Source organism: Ornithorhynchus anatinus, chromosome 18 (genome assembly GCF_004115215.2).
Source record: "Ornithorhynchus anatinus isolate Pmale09 chromosome 18, mOrnAna1.pri.v4, whole genome shotgun sequence".
In the NCBI taxonomy this organism is placed as follows: Eukaryota; Metazoa; Chordata; class Mammalia; order Monotremata; family Ornithorhynchidae; genus Ornithorhynchus; species Ornithorhynchus anatinus.
Window position 1 is genome coordinate 10,723,646 of NC_041745.1, and position 24,852 is coordinate 10,748,497.

The window sequence follows — 24,852 nt, forward strand, 5'->3', positions numbered from 1 at the left end:
GACGGACATTGATATATGTAAATAAATTACAGATATGTACATAAGTACTGTGCAGCTGAGGGTGGGGTGAATACCAAATGCACAAAAGGTACAGATCCAAGTGCGTAGATGATGCAGAGGGAAGAGGGAGTCCGAGAAAAGGGTTTAACCAGGGAAGGAGGAAGGTGATGTGACCTTAACAAGGTTTTGAAGGTGGGGAGATCGGTGGTCTGGTGTATGTGGAGGTGGAGGGAGTTTCAGGTCAGAAGGAGGATGTGGGAAAGGGGTCAGCACTGTGATAGATGAGATCGAGGCACAGTGAGAAAGCCGGTACTAGAAGAGCAAAGCGTGCAGGCTGGGCTGTAGTAGGAATTTCAGTTACGACTTGTATAGTTGCACAAGGGAATGCAAAATCCTAAATATGTCAGGAAGACTACCAACTGCCTCAGCATGTTTGGTGGAAATACGGTTTGATTTGACCTAACAAAGATCAGATCCTGCTTATTTCTGCCGAATCTACTTGTGTCGAGAGCGTATTCCCACTAGAAGCCAGTGGAGGAATCAAAGTGGGGAAACGGTGTGGCTTGACTAGAAGATTTGAATGGTGGAAAATCTAATGTTCTCTCCTCTTCCTAGACCTCGAATGATATGTAGATATTCAAGAGGGCACAGAAAAATGTGGTTCACTTTCTAAATGTACACTTAGAAAGGACATTGAAGGCACATTCCCTCCAAGAGGCCTTCCCTGCCTAAGCCCCCCTTTCCTCTTCTCCCTTGGGCAAGTCACTTAACTTTTCTGTGCCTCAGTTCCCTCATCTGTAAATTGGGGATTAAGACTGTGAGACCTATGTGGGACAGGTGACTCTGTCTGACCTGATTACCTTGAATCTACCCCAGCACTTAGAAGAGTGCTTGGCCCATAGGAAGCGCTTAACAAATACCACAATTATTATTAATATGTCAATTTTGGTGCCCCTATTCTTGGTGCCCTGTATGGGGCCCATAACCTCTGTCAGCTGCACCAGTCATCCCCAACCCGTTCTCACCCCATTTGTTAAGTGACAGGCACTGTACTAAGCGCTGGGGTGGATACAAGCAAATCACGTTGGACACAGTCTCTGTTCCACGTGGGGCTCACAGTCTCAATCCCCATTTTACAGGTGAGGTCACTGAGGCCCAGAGAAGTGAAGTGACTTGCCCAAGGTCACACAGCAGACAAGTGGTGGAGCAACATTACTGAGAAATCACAGAACCAGCCTCCCCCACACCCCATTTCCCATCTCCCAGCAGGCTTGGCACCTTAAATGGACAATTCCTGGCTTTTTATTTTTTTACTGATAAAAGCAGTTCTCTCCTACTAGAGAGAAAAGGGTATTAAGATAGGATGAAATGCTTAATTGGCATTATATTGAGCTACTTTTCTGAAGTGGATTCTTTGAAGCCCTATGGCCTGGTGGAAAGAGCACAGAACTGGGAGTCAGGAGACCTGGGTTCTAATCCCACATCCACAATTTGACAGCTGTGTGACCTTGGGTGAGTCACGGCTTCTATGTACCTCAGTTTTCTAGTCTGTAAAATAGGGATGAAATCAATACCTGTAGTCCCTTCCCCCTTTTACAGTGAGTCCAGGGTGGGACATGAATCGTATGTCAGTCAGTCAGTCAATTGTATTTATTGAGCATTTACTGTGTGCAGAACATTGTATTATGGGCTTGGGAGAATACAATATAACAATCTAACAATCAACAGACACATTCCCTGCCCACAATGAGCTTAGAGTCCAGAGGGGGAGACAGACATTAATATAAATGTCAATTACAGATATATACATAAGTGCTATGAGGCTGGGAGAGGGAGGTGAATAAAGGGAGCAAGTCAGGATGATGCAGAAAGGAGTGGGAGAAAAAAAAAGGAGCATTTAGTCATGGAAGGCCTCTTGGAGGAGATGTTCCCAGTGGATATACGGGGCTTTGCTCAGGTCATCCCCTTGGGTTTCCAGAGGGAACAAAGGTTTGCCGGTTTTGGCTCAGAATCTCCCTGAGGCCCCAGAGTTTGGCTAGGGGGCCTGGAGGAGCCCAAGCCCTTCCTGACTCCACTGGGGCCTGAAGGAATACCAGGAAATATTGAAAGCCAGCTCTGCCGTCTCCAAAACACGAGCCATCCTAGCCCACAGCCCTTTCAGGCAATCTGCCATCCAGACCACTGGAGGTCCTGAGACAGCCTGGCCGGCTACCCTGTGCCCTCCAAATCAGCCGCTTGTTTGCCAGCATCCGGAAGTCGGCAAGCTTGTCGGGCACCTGGAATGACCTCTACCAATACTTCCCCCACCTCCACCTGACTCAGTAGCCCTAAAGGCTTTTGTGATGGGGAAATCTGGGTCCAACAGATACTGAAAGTACAATTGACCAATTTAGCAGCTGTGGAGGAGCTGGGCCTGAAGCATTTTGACTTCCCTGAAAAAATACATTCCTTTTTCGGTATTTTGTTTTCATTGCCAAATGACCAAGATGGACAGGACTCCAAACTGGAAGTACAGCTCTCATAAATGGCTCCCAGAAATGTTCTGAATTATTTATCACCATGGGGGAGGAGAGTGTGTGTGTGTGTGAATAGTTAAGCATGCCCTTATGTTTGTGGTGGCTAATACTGTTGCCGTAATTACTGTATGGATAATCCCCCCAAATAATAGTTATATGAGGCACTTTAGGATGATTAGACCAATGTCTTCTACAGCTACTTCTGTCTAGAAGCAAATGGCCTGAAATGGAAAAGAAAGAACCTCAATTGCCTGAAGACCAGAACAGTGAATTTGGAATAATAGTTTCAAAAGTTTCCCCTTTAGGACTAACCGGGAGCATGGGCCGGGGAGTCAGAAGACCTGGGTTCTAATCCTTGGTCCGCCATTTGCCTGCAGTGTGACCTTGGGCAAGTCGGTTAATTTCTCTGTGCCTCAGTTTTCTCATCTGTAAAACAGGGATTAAAAAACCTGTTCTCCTTCCCCTTTAGACTGAACCCCATGTGGGGCAAGGGCCGTCTGATCAGATGATCTTGTTTCTACTGCATCACTTAGTACAGTGCTTGGCCTGGAGTAAGTTCTTATCAAATATTATTATTTTTATTATCATTGAAGCATCAGTTCAACGAGGACTGACCCCTCCATTTTGGCATCTATGAAGGAAAAAATCATCTTCTATCTCCCATCCAGTCAGCCCCATTTCAAGACACCCCTATTTAATTCAAAGCTGGCAGGATATTAAAAGGTCTATGCATTTTGTGAGTTTTTCTTGGTCAACACGGTCCATACTGTGCTCCCGAGAATCACTCTCTGCAGTGTCTGCATGACACGCTTAGTGTTCACAGACTTGATTTCCAGAGCTTGCGTGCAAGTGTTCAATCTGTCCTCACTTGTCTCCTGCAACCTCAGGCCAACTGGATACGTGCATTCGGTGGACACTCATAAGGTGCTAGAGGAATTCTCTGCAGGAACTCCACTCCGACCCTATTGCCTATTCCCTTTCTCCAAAGTCCTCAGTGGACCTATGAGTAGGGCTGACTTTAAGCACCGTCACTTCTCATTTCATCTTTCTGCATACTTATATTTACCAAACATCCCAGTTCTCTTCTAAAATGGTTACATTATGAAAAGCTAAATATAAATAACCTGAATCCAAACAACTACTATTACTGATGATTGTGTTTCCTTTCTTAGACAAACACTCACACTCACACAGACACACACATCCTTTGCGTAGGGCTGACTTTAAGCATGGTCACTTCTCATTTCGTCCTTTTGCATACCTATATTTACCAAATATCCTAGTTTGCTTCTAAAACAGTTACATTATGAAAAGCTAAATATAAATAACCTGAATCCAAACAACTACTATATCCGATGACTGGGTTTTCTTTCTTAAGCAAACAGACACATCCTTTGATGTTTTCATTTAGGTCTGGGGAAAAACTTAATTTTGTACGGAGATTCTTCCTCCAAAGCCTATCTTGAATTTTAGAATGGGACTTAAAAATGAAACTTGTGCATTGTCTTTATGGGGGAGACGACTTAAATAATTCTTGGGGAAGAACTGATACCTCACACTCAAAATGGCTTTGTAGACAAGCTTCAAAATTGCATTTTTAGTCCAAGACACCCAGGGATGTTTTTATCTACTGAAGAACTATTTCAGTCTGTCAAACAATACGTTGGGTTTTTTTCCCCCAAACCAGTAGTGGGCATATATATATATTTCCCCAAAAGACCATAAAGGCACAGGAGGAGGCATTACTGTCTGTTAGCTAAATAATGCGTCTATTGAAATACATATTAAATAGATAAATAATATGCCCCCTACCTGATATTACTCTCTATTTACATGAGCCAAATACATGATTACCCCTAAGACGGGGGAGCTGCGATCTCGCTTGCCTGGAGGAAATAAAACCTGCTTTAAATTTATACATGTTCCGAGAGTAGAATTCTGAGAACATGGAGAATCCGGAAGGAAAGGAAAGGAGCGGGAGGTGTGGGGGCCAAGACCCCCACGCTCCCGCTGTCCGAGACCACCATGTTTAACACTGGACTGGGAAGAGGAAAAACGCACAAGCAAAAAATGCGTGTGGGAGGCAGCAGGCCGACCGACACTCCGCTAGCGACCACGGAGGACTTGGGGAGCAGGGGCCATCCACCTCTCCCTTGGCGGCCTGCTGTTACTCCAGGAGTATGAAGATGGAGTTTCCATTGCAACTTTGCAGTGCCCAATGGGAGGCAGACTGGGCCTGGTCTCTCTCACACGTCCACTGACACACACACACACACACACACACACACACACACAAACCCAAACACACAAACAAACAGACTCGTACCAATATAGCCCTCGCTATCAGGCAGACACATACTACCAACACATACTTAGACATACTAACACAACCCACTGACACGTACTAACATAACACACACACTAACAAGTAGACACCTACTAACAACATACACCCTAACAGACACACACTACCACACCCACAGATAGGCCCCCATTAACATGACACAAACTAAAGGTCACCCACTACCATATCAACCCCTACCAGTCAGACACATGCTAACACAACACACAGGAACTGACACAGTGCTAACATCACCCACCCTCCGGGGCATTTGCAGACTAACACCACGCACACACACTAACAGACCTAGTCACAGGAACACTCAACAGAGACAGGGACTGTGGGGAGCTGCAGGGGTCGAGGGAGGCGTGGTCATAATAATAATAATTTTAATAATTGACTTGTTCATCCCAAGCGCTTAGTACAGTGCTCTGCACATAGTAAGCGCTCAATAAATACTATTGAATGAATGAATGAATGAATGTAATAAGTATGGTATTTGTTAAGCCCTTACTATGTGCCAAGCACTGTTCTAAGCGCTGGGGAAGATACTAGGTAATCGGTTGACCCACGTGGGGCTCACAGTCTTCGTCCCCATTTTCCAGATGAGGTCACTGAGGCCCAGAGAAGTGAAGTGGCTTGCCCAAGGTTACCCAGCAGACAAGTGGCGGAGGCAGGATTTGAGCCCAAGTCCCGTGTCTCCCAAAACCGTGCTCTTTCCACTAAGGCACGCTGCTTCTTGGGGGGGTGGTTCTCTAGGCCTTGGGGGGTCGGGGGGGGCTCGAGTAGCGGCAGGGCCCGGTGGGCTGCAGAGGTCGAGGGGGGAGCGATCAGAACCTGGGCCTGGGGGACCGCTGAGGTCGAGGGGGAAGCGATCAGAACCTGAGCCTGGGGGGCCGCAGAGGTCGAGGGGGGAGCGATCAGAGCCTGGGCCTGGGGGGCCGCAGGGGTCGAGGGGGGAGCGATCAGAGCCTGGGCCTGGGGGGCCGCAGGGGTCGAGGGGGGAACGATCAGAACCTGGGCCTGGGGGGCCGCAGGGGTCGAGGGGGGAGCGATCAGAACCAGGGCCTGGGGGGCCGCAGGGGTCGAGGGGGGAGCGATCAGAACCTGGGCCTGGGGGACTGCAGGGGTCGAGGGGGGAGCGATCAGAACCTGGGCCTGGGGGACTGCAGAGGTCATGGGGGGAGCGATCAGAACCAGGGCCTGGGGGGCTGCAGGGGTCGAGGGGGGAGCGATCAGAACCTGGGCCTGGGGGACTGCACGGGTCGAGGGGGGAGCGATCAGAACCAGGGCCTGGGGGGCTGCAGGGGTCGAGGTGGGAGCGATCAGAACCTGGGCCTGGGGGGCTGCTGGGGTCGAGGTGGGAGCGATCAGAACCTGGGCCTGGGGGGCTGCACGGGTCGAGGGGGGAGCGATCAGAACCTGGGCCTGGGGGGCTGCGGGGGTCGAGGGGTGGGGGTGGGGCGTTAGGAGTTGCGGGGCCCGGAATTGGGGGGCGTCTTCGAGCCGGGCGTCGTGGCCCGGGGTAGGAGGGCCCGCAGCAGGGAAACGGGAGGTTTCCTGTTCGCAGGACTCCGCTGACAGTTTCTGTCCTGCCCTTGAACTGACAAGTGAATATCTGCATCGCCACCAGAAAGTAAATCAAACCGCGCCGGGCGGGAGGGGGAGGGGGAGGAGGGGAGGAGGAGGGAGGGGAGGGGGCGGAGGAGGAGGGGGGGGGGATGGGGAGGCAGGGCCGCCTCGCCTCGGCTCGGTTGCTAAGCGCTCCGAGCGGGGAGGCAGCCGGAGGCCCGGAGCCGGTCCTTACCTCCCCCGGCCGGCGCGGCCCGAGCCCGGGGTAGGGGGTTAGGGGAGGCCTGGGGAGCCCCCCCCGACCCCGCAGCCAGGGTCCATCCCCCCCCCCCCGCCCCCAATCACCCCCACGGGACATCACAGAACCGTTGGAGACTGACCTCCGGCTCCAGGTCCCCTGGCTACTAGCCCCCTGGCTATAGTAGTAGCCCTCCGGCTACTAGGAGCCCGGGCTGGCCTCCCCGTCGCCCGAGGGCACCCCCCGAGGGGCCCAGGCCCCGGCCCGAGCCCCCTCCCCCCTGCAGCGCGGGGGCAAACGGGCGGAAAGCCAGCGTGGCGACTGGGGAGCAATTCAACTTTAGCCTCTCTGCAGCGCGGCTCCGCGCTCCGGAGAAAGTGTATGTGTGTGTGTGTTTGGGTGTGTGTGTGGGGTGTGTGTGTTTCCGTCCCCGAAAGCACTTTGATCCAACGTTTCCTCCGCGCCGCGAAGGAGCCAGCGTGGAGACCGTGGTTGTTTTTTTTAACCCTCCCTTCCCTGGGCGGGAGGAGGGCCCCGAGATGGGTTACTTCGGTTTGCCCCGGGCCTGGGGAGGGGGCTGCCCCTCGGGGACGCACCCCTGGGGGGAGGCAGCCTGGTGGAGTGGCAGGAGCCCCGGGCTGGACGGCGGAGGAGGAGCCCTCGCGTTCGAGACCCAGGTCTGCCGCCGACCTGCTGGGTGACCGTGGGCAAGTCGCTTAACCTCTCTGAACCTCAGTTGCCTCATCTCCAGAATGGGGATCATAATTACCTCCCTTTATCCCTACCTCACGGGGTCGTTGGGAGGGCAACGATTCAGTTAATTGATGTGAGAGCGCTTTGGGGGAAAGAGTGGTATACAGGGCCGAGGCATAATAATAATAATAATAATTGTGGTATTTATTAAGGTCCTACCGTGTTCCAGGGACTGTACTAAGCTCTGGGGCGGATGCGAGCAAATCGGGTTGGACACAGTCCCTGTCCCACCTGGGGATCACAGTCTCATTCCCCCTTTTACAGATGACAGATCTGAGGCCCGGACAAGTGAAGTGACTTGCCCAAGGTCACCCAGCAGACACCTGGCAGAGTCAGAATTAGAACCCACAACCTTCTGACTCCCAGGCCCGTTTTCTATCTACACACCATGTTGCTTCTCATAATGGCATACGTTAAGTGCCAAGCACAGTTCTAAGCGCTGGGGTGGACACAAGGCAATCAGGTCGTCCCGTTTTACAGATGAGGTAACAGGCCCAGAGAAGTGAAGTGGCTTGTCCAAGGTGGCCCGACAGACAAGTGGCGGAGGCGGGATTAGAACCCACGTCCTCTGACTCCCCAGCTCGTGCTCTTGCCGCCGGGCCATCCTGCTTCTCATTAGCCTGGTCCCACCGAAGGGACGGCTGAATCCACCCTTCGCTTGGCACAGAGTTTGGCACAGAAGGAGCGCTATCAAACCCCTCTATTATTATCATTAGCTCCGGAGAAGTCTCTCCCCCTTCCTCCGCAGCTGCCTCCCCGCCCTTCCCTCTCCCCTCCCCTCGGAGTGATCCAGGGGGTACGGGGGTCCCCGCGTCAATAATTATTGATTGATTGACGGATTGGAAGCCCTGGCGATGCCAGGGGCCGGGGCTAAGGAGCCGCCAAGGCCCCCGCGGCTGTTAGCCACGCGGGGAAATCAGGGACGGGGAGAAGAAATCAATGCCGCCGAAATGAACAAGCTGACAATTTATTAGCCTCGATGACGGGGCGGGCGATGTCTTGATCACGAAATGGACGGACGTCCGCAACGTTTGGAAAGGCGACCTCGGAGAGCGCCACAAGTAAACAGTTTGGCAGCTGGTCATTAGCCCGCCTGGTTTTAGGAGTCGCGGTAGGCCGCCAGGTCGCCCCCCCTCCCCCTCCCCCAGCCGACCCCCACCCCCTACCCCCCGCCGGCCGGTCCTGGGACCCAGATCCGCGGTATTCCCCGCCGGGAAGATGGATCCCCGGAGGGAGCCGGGCGGCCCGCGGGGACCGTTGATAAGGATTTCCTCTAATTTCTCGCGCAAGGCAACACAAACACCCTAAATCAAACCGCTCCGACATCCGAAGGCTCCACACAGACACATCAATAAGGATTTCGCCTCTCGCGTACAAACGCACAGAAACACTTGTCCTATTTTTATGCAAATGACACCACACAAATAGATTTCGCCGGCACCGGGAGGGGAGGAAAAAGAGGAAAAAAAGAAAAAGAAAAAGGAGGGGGGAGTGGTGGGGGGGAAGGGACGGGTCCAGGCGTGAGCCCCCCTGAAAAGTGCCCGCGTGCGGGGCTTGGGGAGGGAGGATGCGCCCCGTGGCTTCCTGCCAAAGACTCGGAATCAGCCACAAATAAACGCTGGCTGGAAAAGCCCGATTAGGAAGGGGGCGAAGCGAGCCTGTGACTAATCGCAGAGGCCCCCGACAGGAGCACCAAGGCCATGTGCATCTGACATAATCGACACTAAAAGAGGAGATGGCGACGCCGCGCTTAATTGCTGACTTTAAAAAAAATTGCCGGCTGAGCAGCTCCGAAATAGATAGATCTATAGTGTATGCATCCCGGGAGTTTTTTTTTTTTTCCTCTTTTTTTTTTCCTCTCCAGCCGTGTAAAGCCTGCTCGGAGTTAAGCAGCAAAAGCCTGGGTGTGCGGAGGTGGTGGCTTTATTTCCATACGGTCCCTCCCGGGGAGGAGAAAGGGGATCCTGCCCCGGGGCCAACAGGTTCACAAGGCGAGGAGAGTCCTTTGTGTTGGTGGGTGGGACACTCCCCCCAGCCCCTCCCTTGCCCAAACAAAAAAAATATAGTCAGGGATTGTCTCTAATGGTTGCCCAGTTGTACTTTCTAGGAGCTTAGTACAGTGCTCTGTAAGCGCTCAATAAATACGATTGAATTAATGAACGAAAGGGAATCTTGGAGGCGACCATCTCGAGACGTGGGACCCCTTTCTCTGCCCCTCCCAAGAGCTCACACACACACATACACACCTGCTTCCCTCTACCCTACAATCAGCAAAGGTGTTAAGGGCGTCCAAAGAGATGGTAGAAAACAGAGAGAGAGGGAGAAAAAAAAACAACCCAACCACCCACAAAACAAAATACACCCACGCCCGTCCCTTGATACAAAGCCCCGAGTGATAACCCAGAAGGGAGTGAGAGGTGGAGTCCAAGGCAGAGAGGAGGTCACGTTGAGTCTCAAACCCGGGGCAGACACTTTCCAAAGCTTCCTTCCTGCCCCTCTGCTCCCTGCATCCGTTCCCCCCCCGCCCCCCCCCGGTTGAGATCTTTTCCTCTCCTTCCTGCCCCGGCAGTGCGTCTTGAAGAGTGCGCTGTTGGGTGGGTGGGTTTGTCTACATGGGGGGAGGGGGGTTGGGAAAAGAGAGGCGGCAGCGAGATCGGGGGGGGGGGGTTGGGGGAAGGGCATGAGGGGGTGTTGTGACTGAGATCGGTGTGTGTTTGTGTTTGTGTGCGGGGGGGAGGTGAGGACGCAGCTCTGCTGGGGAAGTTTCCACGTTCACCGCCCCTCCATCCCTCCCTTCCCTGCCCCCAAAAAAGGGGAAAAAAAAAGCCCCGGCCCCTCGCCCCTCCCCACACAAACTGCCTTACATTAAAACCAGAAGTTTAGTTTAACAAGAGATGGAGACAAAAGCGAACATTTTCTATAGGCACCGGAAGACAAAAGGGGGGAGGGGGGGAAAACGCACTAGACCCACCGAGGAGCGGCTGGCAACGTAATGGTGTCCGGCCGAAAACAGCATTAAAACTGCAAAACAGGACTGGCGGGGAGGAAGTGGAAAGAGAAGGAGGGAGAGAGGGAGGGAGGGAGGAAGGGAGGGAGGGCGAGAGAGAGGGGAGGGGGAGAGAGGGGACTGAGTGCCTGGTGGGCGGGGGGGCGGCGGTTGGGGGGAGGGGAGACATCGCCATCTTTTCATGTCACACACATACACACACACACACACACACGGAGTCGCAAGCGCTTGGCTCGGCCGCAGCGTCTCGGTTTCTTTTTTAACAGCGGAAAACGTGCGATTAGCAGCCAGACAGGCGGGGGACTCCTAGCCCCGTAGCTGCTGCTGCACACATCGCTAGCAGCAGCAGAAGCAGCCCTTCCTCCTCCCTCCCCGCCCAAGCCCCCCACCCTCTCGTCTCCTCTTGCCCGCGCAGTAATAACCCTGGCGGGCAGCCCCCGTGTGCACCCTCATTAAAGGAGGGAGGTTTTCTTTTGCGCACTCCTTCTGCTCCCGCTGGCAAAACACCGCCTTCCCCAGCCGGGACCCCGGCCAACAAGAAGCCGGGAAGGGTGGGGAGGGGAAAGAGTCGGGCGGGGGGGGGGGGGGGGGAGGGAGTGTGAGTTTGTGTGTGTGTCTGTGTGTGTTTTCCCCACCCCCCAGCTCGAGGGCAGGGAGCGGGCGGAAAGGAGGAGCGTGGGGGAGACCTGCTCCGGGGCTGGGACGGGGGGGGGGGGCGGGGAGGGGGGAGGGGGCAGAGAGGGGGGAGGGGTCGGGGGGGGGGGACGGTGGGGGAGGGGGCTGTCCCCTCGGCGACCCTCCCTGCCAGGACAGGCCGGGGGCCCGGTGCGGATCGCGCGGCTGTGCGCAAAGACGAGGCCCGGGACGCCCCGAAAGAGCCGCTCAGGGTGCTGGGGGCCGCTGGGGTCTTTCTGGTCTAGGGCCATTAAAATGTTACCCCCCACCCCACCCCGGGCTTCCTCCCTCCGTGCCCCGCGGACCCGGCGCCTTCTAGGATAAAGGATCGCGGTTCCAACCCCTGGCTCCGTCCCCTGGAGCACCAAGGGTCAACTAAGCCCTCGGGATCCCTGGCAGGAGAGGGGGCCGCGCCCTCCCCCACGATTAGGGTCTGGCCCTGGCAGGATCCCACCACCTTCTGCCGGCCCGGCGGGGTCGTGGGAGCAGGTGTCGGAGGGGGGCGGGGGGAGCCCCCGAGATTCCCGGGACCGGTTCTGCTCCGGTAAATCCCAACCCCGCCCGGCGGGGGCGAGGCCGGGGTGAGGCCGGGGCGAGGCCGGGGCTTGGTGTCCCCGGGGGCGTCCCCGGTCCCCAGCGCACGGAGGTCCGCAGGATCCCGGCGGAGCAAGGGTGATCGCCGCGGGCGGTGCGGGGCGGTGCGGCTTCCCCGGGCCAGGACCGGCCAGAGCCCTGGCAAACGCCGCAGCCGCTGGCGGAGCTGCGCCCGGGGAAACCTCTCCATTTCTGGCAGCTGCCGCCTCTCGCCGGAAAAAGCTGTTATCCTCCTCCTCCTCTCCCGAACTGCGGGCTGGGGGTGGGGAGGGGGCTCAGCCGGAGCCTGCGAGGCCCGGGCGGGTGGGCGCGGGGGAGGGGGTCAGGGCCTGGGCTCGCCCCGCTCTGAACCTGGAGGGGGAGGGGACAGAGGCGATGCGCCCCGGGTTGGATGAGATGCGGCCCGGAGAGGCAACGCCGGCCCTTCGAAGGTCCCGGCCCGGTTGAGCCCGGTTTGGAGTCCGTCTCGGGGTCCGTTGTGGAGGGGTGGGGGGGGGAAAGGGCTGGTCCCCTTTTACTTTCCGCCCCTCCCTCCCTGCCTCCCTCCAGGGGCTTGGCCTTGGGGCCGCGCCAGCCGGAGGGAAGGCTGGCGGTGACTAATCGCACTCGTGTGGGATTTTACGTGAGGCAGATGCTGTCATCGGCCGCCCGCTCACCCCCAGCCAACGCCGCGGCCGGGCCCTCCGCAGGAGGCGAAGAGGAGGAGCCTCCCCGGCTTGTGGCCGGCCTCTCGACTGACCTCCCCGGCCTCGGCCCGGAGGGGCTGGGCCGCCCCACCGCCCTCTACGCTGCTAAACTCGTTGGGGCCAGAGACCGTGCCTACCAACTCCTGTTATATAGGACACCCCCACGGGCTCACTACGGCGCGCTGCGCATCGTGAGCGCTCAATAAATCCCACCGATTGATCGATTGAGTGGCGGGGTTTCTTGGGAGCCTCGCCGGGATGCATGGAAAGAGCGTGGGCTTGGGAATCAGAGGTCGTGGGTTCCGATCCCGGCTCCGCCCCTTGTCAGCTGTGTGACTTTGGGCAAGTCGCTTAACTTCTCTGTACCTCATCTGCAAAATGGGGATGAAGACTGTGAGCCCCACGTGGGACGACCTGATAACCTTGTATGTCCCCCAGCGCGTAGAACAGTGCTCGGCCCACGATAAGCGCTTAACAAATACCGTTATTATCATTGTTGTGAGTTCGGGGCGGGGGGCTTCGTATCCTGGCTCCGCCGAGTTGGGGAGCGCGGTTGGAAGGGTCTGCCCGAGTCCCATGCTGCTGACCAGGGTTTGCGGGAGATTGCGGGGGAAGGGGTTCCAGATTCCCCTCCCCTCCACCCGGCCCCCGGTCGGGCCTTTGTGGCCCAGGCCTCCTGCGGGATTGGGGGAGGGGCTTCACCAGCAGCCCCGCTATCCTCCCGGACAAATAGTGAGGCAGGAAATCCCTTCGGGGGGTTTTCGCCGAAAGAAGGGAATCTCACAATAAACCCCGAGAGCTGCGGTTCAGCGGAGAGCTCTCGGTTTCCGTGTCGCGTTGTGCCTTTCCTTCTTTTACAGGGGCTTGTAAAAGTCAGCAGAGGTTCTTATTTTGCATTAACAACCACCACATGTTGACATAGTTATGTGACCCTCCCAAATACAACTACCTGTTTAGTTTCAACACACGGAGTGATTAGTAAAACACAAACCCCGTTCGCGCACTCCTAGGGGACGGGGCCGGGGGGGCGACGGGACGGGGTGGAGAGAGGGACGACACACCTGGATATCTCGGGGTATTGAGAGCCCGAGGTTGGACGCAGAATGCATCCGAATCGCCTTGACCCGGTTTAATTTCTCTCGACGATGGGGAGCAATCCGGGTCCCCATAGGGCGAGCGAGAAAACCCGGTCTCGAGACGCTCCACGGCCTGAGGAGCCCCGTGGGGACCTGTTTCAGGGAGGTGGATCCTACGTGTCGTTTCCCAACGAAAATGTTTTTTCCTCTAGTCTTTCTTTTTAAATTATGATTTGAGATGCAGCTTTCGAAACGAGCATTTTTGTGAGATAAGGGGTGACCGATCAAAATCGCTGGGGGGAGGTTGTAAACAGCCGCTTTGCCCCAGCTTAGTGTTATCTTATCTTTCACACTTGCATGGCGGAAAAAAAGTGGCTTATCTTTATACCCACCCCGTTCTCGCCTTAATTGCTAAAAAACACTATGGAGTGTTAAACGTGGTATTAGAGAAGGTCTTCGGATCGTCGATGGGAAGACGAAGGTCCAACAGTTTAAATCGGCAGGCGTTTCGGTGACTGTGAGAACAGGTCATTCGCAGCCTAAGGTCGTGGGTGAGGTGCGCAGTTTTTAAGGGGAAGGGAAAATCTTCTCCCGAGATACGTTTCTCTCTCCACAGCCCCGTTCCCGAGGGGCTTGGAAGCGTCAAAGAACCAGCATCGCGGGTCAGTTTGTATTGAGGGCGGCCCAGCTCTCCGTCCCAAGCTCCACTCCGCTTCCTTCCTTGCTTCTGGGGTAATATCTGGTCCCCGATCGGGACTCCAGTTGCCTGCGACAGGCTCCGAAGCCTACCTTTCTCGCATTTCTTTCGCAACATCTCCCCCCACTCCCCTCCCCATCTCTTAAAAAAAAAAAGGCAAGGGGGGCGCGGGCGAAGGCCGTGATTCATCGTCTGTTTTAAATCATTAAAATATATGCTAGTGTCTACAAAAACACACTTTTAAATAATGGCGTTCTTTCCTTCCACGCTGTTCTATTTAAACTCTAGATCTAGCTGGATATTTCTCCTCCTCGGAGTCGTTTGTCTGTGTCACCGGCAGGCCGCTAATGGCAGGGATTCCAGGCGCTGTGCATTATGCATTATGCCTTCTACCACATACACACTGAAGGCTCTGTCAGGCTTTCCAATACAAACCTCCCTCCTCCCCACCCCCACCCCCACCTTCAAGCGCCTTTAAGGGTTTGGGATAGAGTCTACGGACTAATTTTTGCACTTAATAATGCAAGGGTGTGTGGGGGGGGAGTTGGGAAGGTGGTTGGGGGGGGCGCGGGAGGGGGGGGCTGGGAACGTGTTCCGCGGAAAATATGAAACTTGGTCATGGGATTAGCCCAGATGGAATCTCAATCGCTCCGAGTCGCCCCGCCGGCAGCAACCCTCGTTGTGGGGGGGGGGGGGGAGAGGAGGGGTGTGGAGGACATCAGTGGGGGGGGGGAGAGGAGGGGAGGGGGCGGAGGGAAGGGAAAGCATTCTAGGAGCGAGGTTCCCGTTCCCGTTGCCTATTTTCGTCTCCAGATCTTCTCTTCCCCATCCTATATTACCCCTCCCCCAAAGCGCGCGCGCACAGACACACACACACACACACACACACACACACAGTGCCCCCTCCCCCCCACCCCATTCCCGGCCGGACGAGCCGTGCTTGCAGCTGCCTGTCCCCGATCTCCCCCGGAGGAGCGCTGGACGAGAGTTCCAGCTAGCCCAGCCAGCCAGGACCGGCCGCCGGTCGTCGTCGCCGGGGGCGACCCGGGTGGCCACCCCCGTGCCCCCGGAGACGAGTTCGCGGGGCAGGGCGCAGGGATCGGACCTCTTCTCCCTTCCCCCCTCCCCCTGCCCAAACCCTCCCGGCCGGCGGTGGGGGGCGGCGGCTGCCAACCCAGCGGTCCAGCCTCTAATTACTCGGGGAGGGGGGGGGGGGACGGGGGGACGGGAGTGGGGGGAGGGACGGACCTGCAGATGGGAACACCCAGAGACAAAATGGCTGGGGGCGCGGCACTGGAAGCCCCCGCCCTCCATCACTGGCGAGCGTTTTTTCCATCGCCCTGGTTTCTCCCCACCCACCCCTCCCTCGTTAACCGACACAGAGGAGGCTCGCTAATAGGCCCGCAGCCGCGGGAGGATGTGGCGTTCGGGGTTATCTAGGAAAAGCACCCCGCCGAGCGTGTCTGGAGGGCGAACGGCAGCCCCAACCTCGCCCTCTCCGGAGCCCGAGCGCAGGACCGCCCCCCCCCACCCCTCCCCCACCGGAGCCGCAGCCCTAATCAAGGCCCCCGATACATGTATTTTTCTCTAAACTGCCTGAATACATATTAACCGGAAAGGGTAAACAGCGGTCTCCTGCAGTGCAGACGGTATTTCACAAGCCTGGGGAAATGTTTGCTTTGTGCGTCAGGGTTCGACGTTTAACGTTGTGACACAAACCAACCACAGCCCCGAAAACGTGAGATAAGGGCCGTTCCGCAGTCCACCGCTCTCCGATCTCTCCCGACCAGTCCTTGGGCTCCCTCCACCCCGGCCGGGCCTGCCTGATGCCAGGGAGGAGGAAGAAGAGGAGGAAGGGAGGAAGGAAGGGCATGAGAAATGTCTCTCCTACTCGCTCGGGTTTCCTTTGACCAGCCGTTAGTCAGGGACTTAAAAAAAATCCTCTTCCCTGTAATTCTCGGGGTTGCGCCGTTGTTGCTTGGGGCCGTTTGATGTTTCCGTAATTGCCGTTATGCGATTTCCGAAATAACTTATCAACCCGGATGTGAGTATGGATAGGTTCAGATGTTACGTCGCTCGCGTTTCTTGGGGAAAGCCAGACCTATGCGTCTGGCTATCCGGGTCGGGGTGGGAAGACGGGACTCGGCCCGTGAGCCCTGCCCACTTGCTTCACAACCGGACTCCAAGCCCTCTTGGTGGTGTGCGACTTCGGAAAAAAGCCTGCCTTATCTGGGGGGAGGAAAAACGCAATGGCTCCAACCCGCCGGATCTTTGGGGTTCACCCGCAGGGCGTCCCTGTTTAGCAGGGGCTGATTTAGGGCCGAAGGAGCAGCTTCTCCGAAATCTCGGTGGAAAGTTGGTTTGTTTTATTATCTGGGCTCCTGACCACCCGATGAAAAACAAACAAACGCAGTAAACTAAGTTACCGCCTAATCAAAAAAAACCCCCAACCAAAAACAAAACCAAACCCAACACGCACCGCCGTGGAAACTGGCTTGGGTCGCCACTGGCGACTCATCATGCCCTGTTGTGAGAGATAAGGGTACAGGGAGACTCAAGAGGCCGGGGAAAGGCGAGAGGCAGGAGGAACACCTCCCTCAGTCCTGCTCTTAGATGGACACACGGCCCGGAGGAGAGGCGAGTGGCCCGAGGGAGGGTAAAATCCTCACGGGTGGGATGAAAATCCCAGCTGTGAGTGCGGTGGGGGAGGAGCAGGGCCTCGTCCGGACATATTTTCTAGAGATATGGTGGGGGTGGGGAGGATGTCCAGAGTCCCCGACCCGAATTTCTCTCTCCCTCCCTTCCCTGCCTCTTTCGCCCTCTCTCTTTCTCTCGGTCTCGTTCGGCCTCGCTCTTTCCCTTTCATTGAAATCCTCCCTTCACTGAGTGCAGTGTACAGCAGCCTGACCCGGAGGTCAGCTCCCTGAGGGTCTTGAGGGGAAGGGGGAGGAGGTGGGGGGCGGCGGGGGAGGGAGGAGGGAGGAGGGAGGCGGACAAGGCGGCGGCCCCCGACAAGCTGTGCTTTGAGTCTCGGACTCTTCTCCGGGCCCTGGGTCGCGCCTGGGACGGAGCTGGGCGGCGGATACGCGGGCCTAGGCGACGCGAGGAGGCGGCTCGGGAGGGTGACTGAAGCCTCCCGGGACTGTGAACAGGAACGTGGAAACCCAGGCCTTGGGGCAACACTGATAACTGTCAGGGAAAACAACAACAACAAAAAACCCAAATCAAAGATCGGGTTTGTTTATTTTTATCCGGGCGCTGGGGTTGGGGGAGGGTTTCTCCTTTCTTAGGTCAGGTTTTCAGCGCTGGAAATACTCTATGAGTCCTCACCAGCGAACTCTCGAAGAAGGGAGTTGACGGGACCTTAAAAATGATGATTGGAGGAGAACGAAGCACCCTCCTCCACCGAAAGACACTTTTTTGGGCTCTATTCTCCCAGCATCACGTTCCTTCCGAGACCCAGACTCTTCACTTTTACAACTTTCTGTTGTGTTTATTTGATCTGTGAGATTTTTTTCAGCCTAGACAAATAAGCCCCTTTGTCAAGGGAGGTCTGCCCAGGCGAGGAGGAGAGTCCAACCGGGTCACTCCAGTGATTTTTTTTTCATGATCCTCCATCGTCCGGAGAAAGCCTGGATTACTAAATTTGATATGGATATCCGTGAAAAGCAAAAGTACTGGAGGAGAGGAGGCCGAGTGAGGAAGGGAAAGACTAAAACAGTGGACCTGAGGTAGACTGACAGGCCTTGTCAGCCCGTTATCCTCTTGCTTGTGGATTCCAACATCGAGAAGTCCTGGCTCCTCTTGGCTGGAAGTAACCGTGGTGATCTTCCCCTCTCCCAGAAGAAGAAAATATACACCTCCCCCATCCCGCACACACCATCCAGTTATAAAGGCTTTCGAGGTAGAAGAACCATGTCAATGAGGTTTTTCACCAGGAGAAAAAAAATACCAGAGGCCTTTTCTCCAGCTGTGTGTCTGTAACTCACGTGCGTTCAGTCTAATAACTTTTAATGTCTGGCCCTAAAACGTCTTTATAAAAAATAGCTTTACAACGTAATAGTCCAGGTGTCTTTCTGCTTGTTACCGGAGATTAAAAAAATGTGTGGGATGGCTTTCAGATGCATACCCCCTAGAAACACGGGCAAGAAAATGGGTTCGCATTCTTTTTGAGCGAGTGGATGATGATGGGCCCTCCAGTACCTCGGGCGAGTTGGGGTGTGGGGAGAGTACACAGTCACCCCTTAGCTCAGAGGAAGGGTAAAGGGGAAGCCACCTGAGAGAAAACCACTCGGAATATCATTTGCGTCGGTTTGTTTTAAGCAGCTCCGGAATATGGAGATTTAGTTCTGCCTTGGAGTTTCGGGTTTCAAACGGTAGATACGTTTCACTTCTGCTTCGAGAGAGGTGGCTCTTTTATAGATAGACGCTGAGAACTTAAACGGAATGAATAAAATCTCAAAGAATGCCAGCCCTATTGTCAGAAGAGTACTAAAAAAAAAGAGAAAAGAAGGGAAAACATCTGGTAGATAAAACACCCCCACCCCCCCAACCTTGGCAACATAAGCAACTCCGGTTGTTGCCTTTTTTTTTTTAAGCATTCTAGGCGCTTTAGGTAAGTCCTGTTTTTCTACCTTTAAAACTAGTCCGGCCATGAGAGAGAGAGAGAGAGGGAGAAGGAAGAAGGCGGCGACGGAGAAAAGGGAGTTGAAAGGAAACTCTAGAACTTTTCTTCACGGGACTGTTTCCCGGCCCCGCCGTTTTCCAGGGATTTCTCCCGCAGGGCTTGAGGACGGAGTCACCAGTTCAAATCCCGCATTCAAGATGAGTCCTGGCTATACTAAGGGGAACGGTGGAGCTGACCCACGAGGTCGCCCCCGTGCTCAAAGCAGGTCGGGGCACCTGGGTGAGGCCTCCCCCTCCCCCCCCCCCATTTCCCTGCCGGAGGGCCACGGGGGTCAGGGTGCGTGGAATTGGAGCCTCCTCCCCTCCTCCCAGCTTGTATCAAACCTCGGGGATCCGGGCCGGGGTCGCGGAACGGTCCGGGACCCCTGAGCGCAAACAGATCAGTCAAGGCGGGCGGTTGGAAGGAGGAATTTACGAGCCGCGTGGCCCGAGCCAAAAGTTGCTCATTGCCAAAGAAAATGAAATGCAAGAGATAATTGTCGGGGACGGGGGACGGGGGGCGGGGGCGGTCGATCCGGCCCCACGAAATCCCCCTCCCCCACCAAAGGGGAGAAACACGAGCTTCTTCCGCAGCGCCCAGTCCTCTTTCCCCCCGGCCGCGTCCAAACAATTCCCACCCTATGAAACTGGGAACCCGGATCCCGGAGATTGGGGGGGTGGGAGGGGCGGTGAACCCGCGAAGGCGGGTTTCAGCGGTCAGAACAGTGCTGTACATAGAGTAAGTGCTTAACAAATGCCATCGTTATTATTTTCCCGAAGCCCCCTGCCGCGTAGATGGAAACAGCCCCGAGAACCCGTCCGCCTAGCGCAGCGTCGTGCTCTCCCAAGCGCTTACTACGAGGCTCCGCGCCCAGTCGGCGCTCCATCAGGGCCACCGGAGGGATGAAGAAAAAGGGGGCGAGGGGAGAGGGGGCGGGATGGAGGAGGTGCGGGCGGAGGGGGGCGAGTGGGGTGGGCGTTTAGGGGAGAGTCTATCTCCGCTGGAAAAAGGCGGGGGGGGGGCGGTGGGTGGGGGTCCGGGAAGGGGAACCCACCGGGATGGGGGAGAAAGGCGATGCCGACGGCGACAAGAGCGGCGGGTGGAGAAGCCCCAGCCGGAGCTCAGTCTGGCGGCTTCGCTGCTGGGGTTTTGACAGCTTTGGAGGAGCGAAGTGAGAGGAGCTTTATGGTAATTGCGGTTCTCCACCGGCCTTCTGGGTAGCGAGGGGACTCTCTGCGAACGGCTGGGAGAGACCTCCCCCCCCCCACCCCACCCCCCCGACCTCAGTCTGCGGGCCGCCGCCGGAGTCTCCGCGGCGCATTGGGCGCGCCTCTCCAACGGCGCTGCCACAGCGCGCCCTGCTCGCCAAAGCGCGGAGGCAAGGAAGGGGGACACCGCCATCGCCCCGAACCATGTTATCATTATTATTATTATTCTCTTTTGGGGGGGGGGGTACCCTGAGTAAGGACGGATTAGGGGAGGGGAGTCGATTAAGAAAGGCGGGGGAGGGTTGGGGAGACCTTAAGGGAATCCAAAACAACCACCAACACCCAAAAAAGGTCACCCCAGGTCCGCCGTATCCGAAGGGGAGGTGGGGGGGCGGGGGGACCCCAAAGTTAAGGCAGGGAGGGGAAGACGGGGAGAAACGCGGCGGCTGGTGGAGCGCAGCGCCTGCGGGGGGAGGGGAGGCGGCGGCTGGGGGGAGGGGGAGGAGGAGGAGGAGGGGACGAGGGAGGAGGAGGGGCGGGCGAGCGGGGGAGGAAATGTGTCGGGAGCGCAGCGTGCAGCAGACGGAGCCTGGGCTCCCGGTGGCAAGGTGAGGAAGAGTGGCTTTCCTGGCGGAACGACGGAGGAGCGGGACTGAAGGCGGGCAGAGGAGGGTGCCCGGGGGCACGGGGCATTCCGGGGGCACGGGGCATCCCGGGGGCGCGGCAGCCGGCTGCCCGGAGCGGGCTATGTAACCTCGGGGGGTCTCGGCGGCGGGGGCTGGACCCGGACCTCCCCCACCCGACCCCCGAGAGGGGCCTGGACCGGCCTCATGGCGCGGCAGCGGACCCACCCCGAGCCCGGGCGACGACGGCCGCGGCCGTGCTAGACACCCGGAGCCCCGGAGGACGGTGCGGACGGCCCGGGGGACCAAGCCCGTCGACCCCCGCCCCAGCCCCGTCCAGCCCGGACCGGGCACCGGCCGCCGGGAGGAGGGTCCGACAGGGAGGAGGAGGAGGAGGAGGAGGAAGAGGAGGAGGAGGCGGCTAACTTCTCCGTCGGTCCGGACACCGTCCGGGACCGGTCACCCGTCCCCCCCACCCCAGGCCCCCCTCCCGCCCCCCTCCCCCCCCCGTTCCGCCTCGCCGCCTCCCTCCCGGCCCCGCTGGGAAGAACTTCAAAGGGCCGGAGCCGAGGTCCCTCCCCACTCGCCGCTTCTCCCAGCTGGAGACGAAGGTCAGTGTCCGCAACACCTTCCCCCCCGGGGTGGCCATGGGGAGGTCGCGCCATCTGGGGAAGCCCCCTCCCCCGCCCCGGCCCGGTGGGGAGCCGAGGCTTCCCCCCTCTCCCGCCCCCGGCCCCTCGCCCCTTCCCCATCCCGTGCGCTCCAAGCCCTTCTCGCGGCGTTCGCCTTCACCCCCTCCCCCCTTTTATATATAAAAAAGAAAAAAAAATGTTCGATCGTTCTGCCGAAAGTTGTGAGATGTGGAACCAACGTGGACGAGCCCGACGTGGGCAGCCGGGCGGGGGAGAAAGAAGGTGGCGGCGGTTTTGGGGCGGGGGGGACGGAGGACAACCCGGGGGCGGCTTTGGGGACGCCTGGTGTGGGAGGGGAGGGCGGCCGGAGTGGAAGTTTGGAGGCAGTTTTGTGTGTGCGGTGTGTGTGTCTGTGTTGTGGGTGTGGGGGGTTGTGTGTTGCGGGTGGGCGCGCGCGCAAAGGTGGGCGCGTTGCGCGGGGCGTTGCGCGGGGCGTTGGGGTGGGCGGAGGCGGCGGCGGCGGCGGCGGCCGACGGGGAAATCTCCGGTCGCGCCGTGTCGGCTCCGGAGGAGGAAGAGGCGGAGGGGGTGGATTCCCGTCTTCTTTCTTTTTCGGATCTGGAAAAACGGCTGCGAAACGCCGGCTGGCCGGGGCGGGGGAGGGAGAAAGGGCGGCCCCGAGGGCGCGACCATCCCGTCCGCAGCCGCCAAAACCCCGATGATTGGGGCCGGTCCTCTCTCTCTCTCTATTTCTCTCTCTCTCTCTCTGTCTCTCCTCCCCCCCCCCCCCCCCCGTGGCTTATCCCCGAAGCGTAAATCACGTGGATTCTTTTTTTAAAGGCGACTAGCAAGATCGAGAACAAGAGTGGGGTTTCGGAAACTCCTCGTCCGAGCCAGGTCAGGACTGGTCTTTTCGTTTTACGCGCTTTCCTGGCCGTCTCCGGGCCCGGCCCCCCGGTCACCTCGAGGCTTCGCGGACCTCGCTGAAAGTTTCGACGGTTTTTTTTTTTTCGGGGGGTGTGTGTGGGTGTATTGGGTGTTGGCGGGGGTGGGGGGAGTACAGGTGTGGGTTGGTGCCTTTGAGCCGGTTCCAGAGTTCCCTTCTGGGTGGGTGTGTGTGTGTGTGTCTGCGTGCGTGTCCAGGGCGAGCAGAAAGTTTGTTTGTTCTCCTCTCCCGGTGCGGGAGGGAGGCGGGAAGTCTCCCGCGAAGCCGCGGGCCCCTGGGGGCGGGGGTTTCGACGGTCGGGGCGGAGGGCGGGGGCGGGGGGTGGCGGTCGACATCGGCCGCCGCGGTAAGATGACACACCGGGTTTGCGCCTCCCGGGCCGACGTTTACGACGGGTTGGTAATCCTTTGAAGAAAAAAGCAAAGGCAGAACGTATTCATCTTCACTCGTTCCTTTCCCCCTTCCCCCTTTTCCGCGGTGTGTGGAGACCCCCGGTGTCGAGGGGACGGCCCCTGTGCGTTTACCTGATCGGCTGCGGGGGGTCAGGGAGGGGGAAGGTTTTGTTCAAGGCCGGGCCGAGGCGAGGGACCCTCTCTACCGTCCTGCCAGTTAGGCTTTTCCACAAAGTCCGCCGGTCCATTTCTTCTCTCGGGGCCGTCGGAAGGCCTGGGGTGAGTGTGGGTCTGTGGGGACTGGTTTCGGGAGGAATCGATCGATCGATCGATCGCCTTCATTGTGACCTCTTAGCGGGTGCGGAAGCCCTACCCTAGGCGCTCGGGAGAGTCCAGGACAGCAGGCTTAGGAGGCACGTTTCTGTGCCCATAACGCGCTTCCAGTCTAGCGGGGGAGAGGAAGGAAACGTATCTCTGTTTCCAAACCCAAGAATAAAAATATCAACAAAAGCCCCACACGGGCTCGCCTAGATCCCGCCGGGCAAAGATCCAGAGAGTCTAAACAGGTTCGGTTTGGAGTTTCTTTGGGGTAAGGGGTTGGAGAGGGTGACCCAAAGAGGGTCTAAGGTCCGTGCGTTTAGAGAGGCGACCCTTAAATTAGGGATTTGGGAACAAAGGTGAGATAAAGGAGGTGAGGTCGGCGCGGGGGGGGGGGGGGGGGGCGAGGGAAGGGAGGGCAGATAGCCTCGATATTTCTGTCCACCCAACACTTCCTGTGGCTTTGGAAACGGGCATCACCAGCCGAAATCAATTGTTCCTGGGTGTCTGATTCAGCTTTGCCAACAGATTTGAGTGTGCGTGCGTGCGTGCGTGTGTGAGGCATTTTAATTGTCGGCCTCAGAGAATCCTGCGTGTGGGTACGTCTATCAATCGCTTCCCTTCATGCCGCCCGCCCTCCCCCCCCCCAAGCTATTATCTAGACTCCGCTTTGAAATTCCCGTTCTAAGCGCATATTTATTTAGGGCACGGTCTCGCCGCATTGAGAGAAAAATTGCGATTATTAATATTCCGTCCGGTTTTTAATTCGTAGCCGGCTGGCCGTCTGGGAGGGAGACGGCGCCACGCACCCTAATTGCTTGGGGGGCGGGGGGCGCGGGTGTCGGGCGGAGGGAGATTAGGGTAAGGGCTTCTTTTGAAGGCTCGGGGGGGTTCGGTTTATCCCCAGTGCAGTACTTTGAGCCGCTGTCACCAATAGGTGACTGAGAGTTAATTAGGAAGTATTCTCTGGATCAGTGACTTGCACAGCTCATTAGCTATTCTCCAGCCTTTTGCGGAATTGGACTTCCCTCCCGCACCGCGTTCAGCTCGGAGGGGAGCACTCCTGGGTCCCCCGAAAGCCGGGAGAGAGTGCTTTGGACGGTGGGGTGTGGGAGGGAGAAGATGGGGGGTTAGAGGGGGGCGAGATGAAGAGACCGTTTAACTTTCCAAGGGTAATGTGTTCAGCGCGGGGAGCCAAGAAACCCATCTTTTCTGTGACTCTGGCGGGCTCTCGGAGAGTCCGGTTCTGGATCTCCAGGACGGCGGGATATCTGCTCCCTCTGAGGGTCTCGGTCTCTCTGTCTCCCCCCTCCTCCTCTTTCCCCTCGTCGTTGTTTTCTCCTCCTCCTCCTCCTCCTCCTCCTCCTCCTCCTCCTCCTCCTCTCTCCGTCACTCACTCTTAGTCTCTGCGTCTCCCTGTCTCTTTCTCCCGGTCTCCTCCTCCTCCTCCTCCTCCCTTTCTCTCCCTTCCCCCGCCCAGTTCGGGATTAGACAGATAAAAATAGGGCTGCCCAGCCAAGAGCGCTGCGAAATGCCCGAGGCCGGCGGGGGGGAGGCGTCCAGGGACGGGGTGGGGGTGGCCCCCTGAACCAGGCCCAGGGCCAGGCGGGGAGGGACGAGTGGGGGGGGGGAATGGCTTCCCCCCCCTCGGCCAGAGGAGAAGGGGTTCGCACCGGACCACAGTGCCTCTCCACCATTTCTGCTTCCCAGTCACCTCTAAGGTGAGCAGAGCAGGGTCTGCCCCCCCACATTGTTGGCCCGCCTGTGATAGATCGGTCTAGACAGCCGTGTAGGCTCCCTGCAAGCGCAAGGTTCGCAGCCTGAAAGGGAGAGTGGGAGAGGAGAGGAGGAAAAGGTCACCAGTCCACTCCCCCCACCCCAACACCTCTTTGTTAACCCTTTAAAGAGGAAA

At 57.5% G+C, this 24,852-nt stretch overlaps 1 protein-coding gene across 6 annotated transcripts in view; it reads left to right on the plus strand.

Annotated features, from left to right (window-relative positions):
* The window catches only part of BCOR (BCL6 corepressor), a 110,258-nt gene that overhangs the window by 19,363 nt on the left and 66,043 nt on the right, over positions 1 to 24,852 (plus strand). For 4 of the 6 annotated variants that reach the window (XM_029083091.2, XM_029083094.2, XM_029083095.2 and 1 more), the window contains exon 1: positions 22,098 to 22,181. The exons of 1 other annotated variant lie outside the window; for it this stretch is intronic. The gene's annotated coding sequence lies outside the window, so the exon portion shown is untranslated. Of the gene's footprint in view, positions 1 to 21,176; positions 21,264 to 22,097; positions 22,182 to 24,852 lie in introns of those variants that run through there. One more of the 6 variants, XM_029083092.1, reaches the window with a different exon arrangement.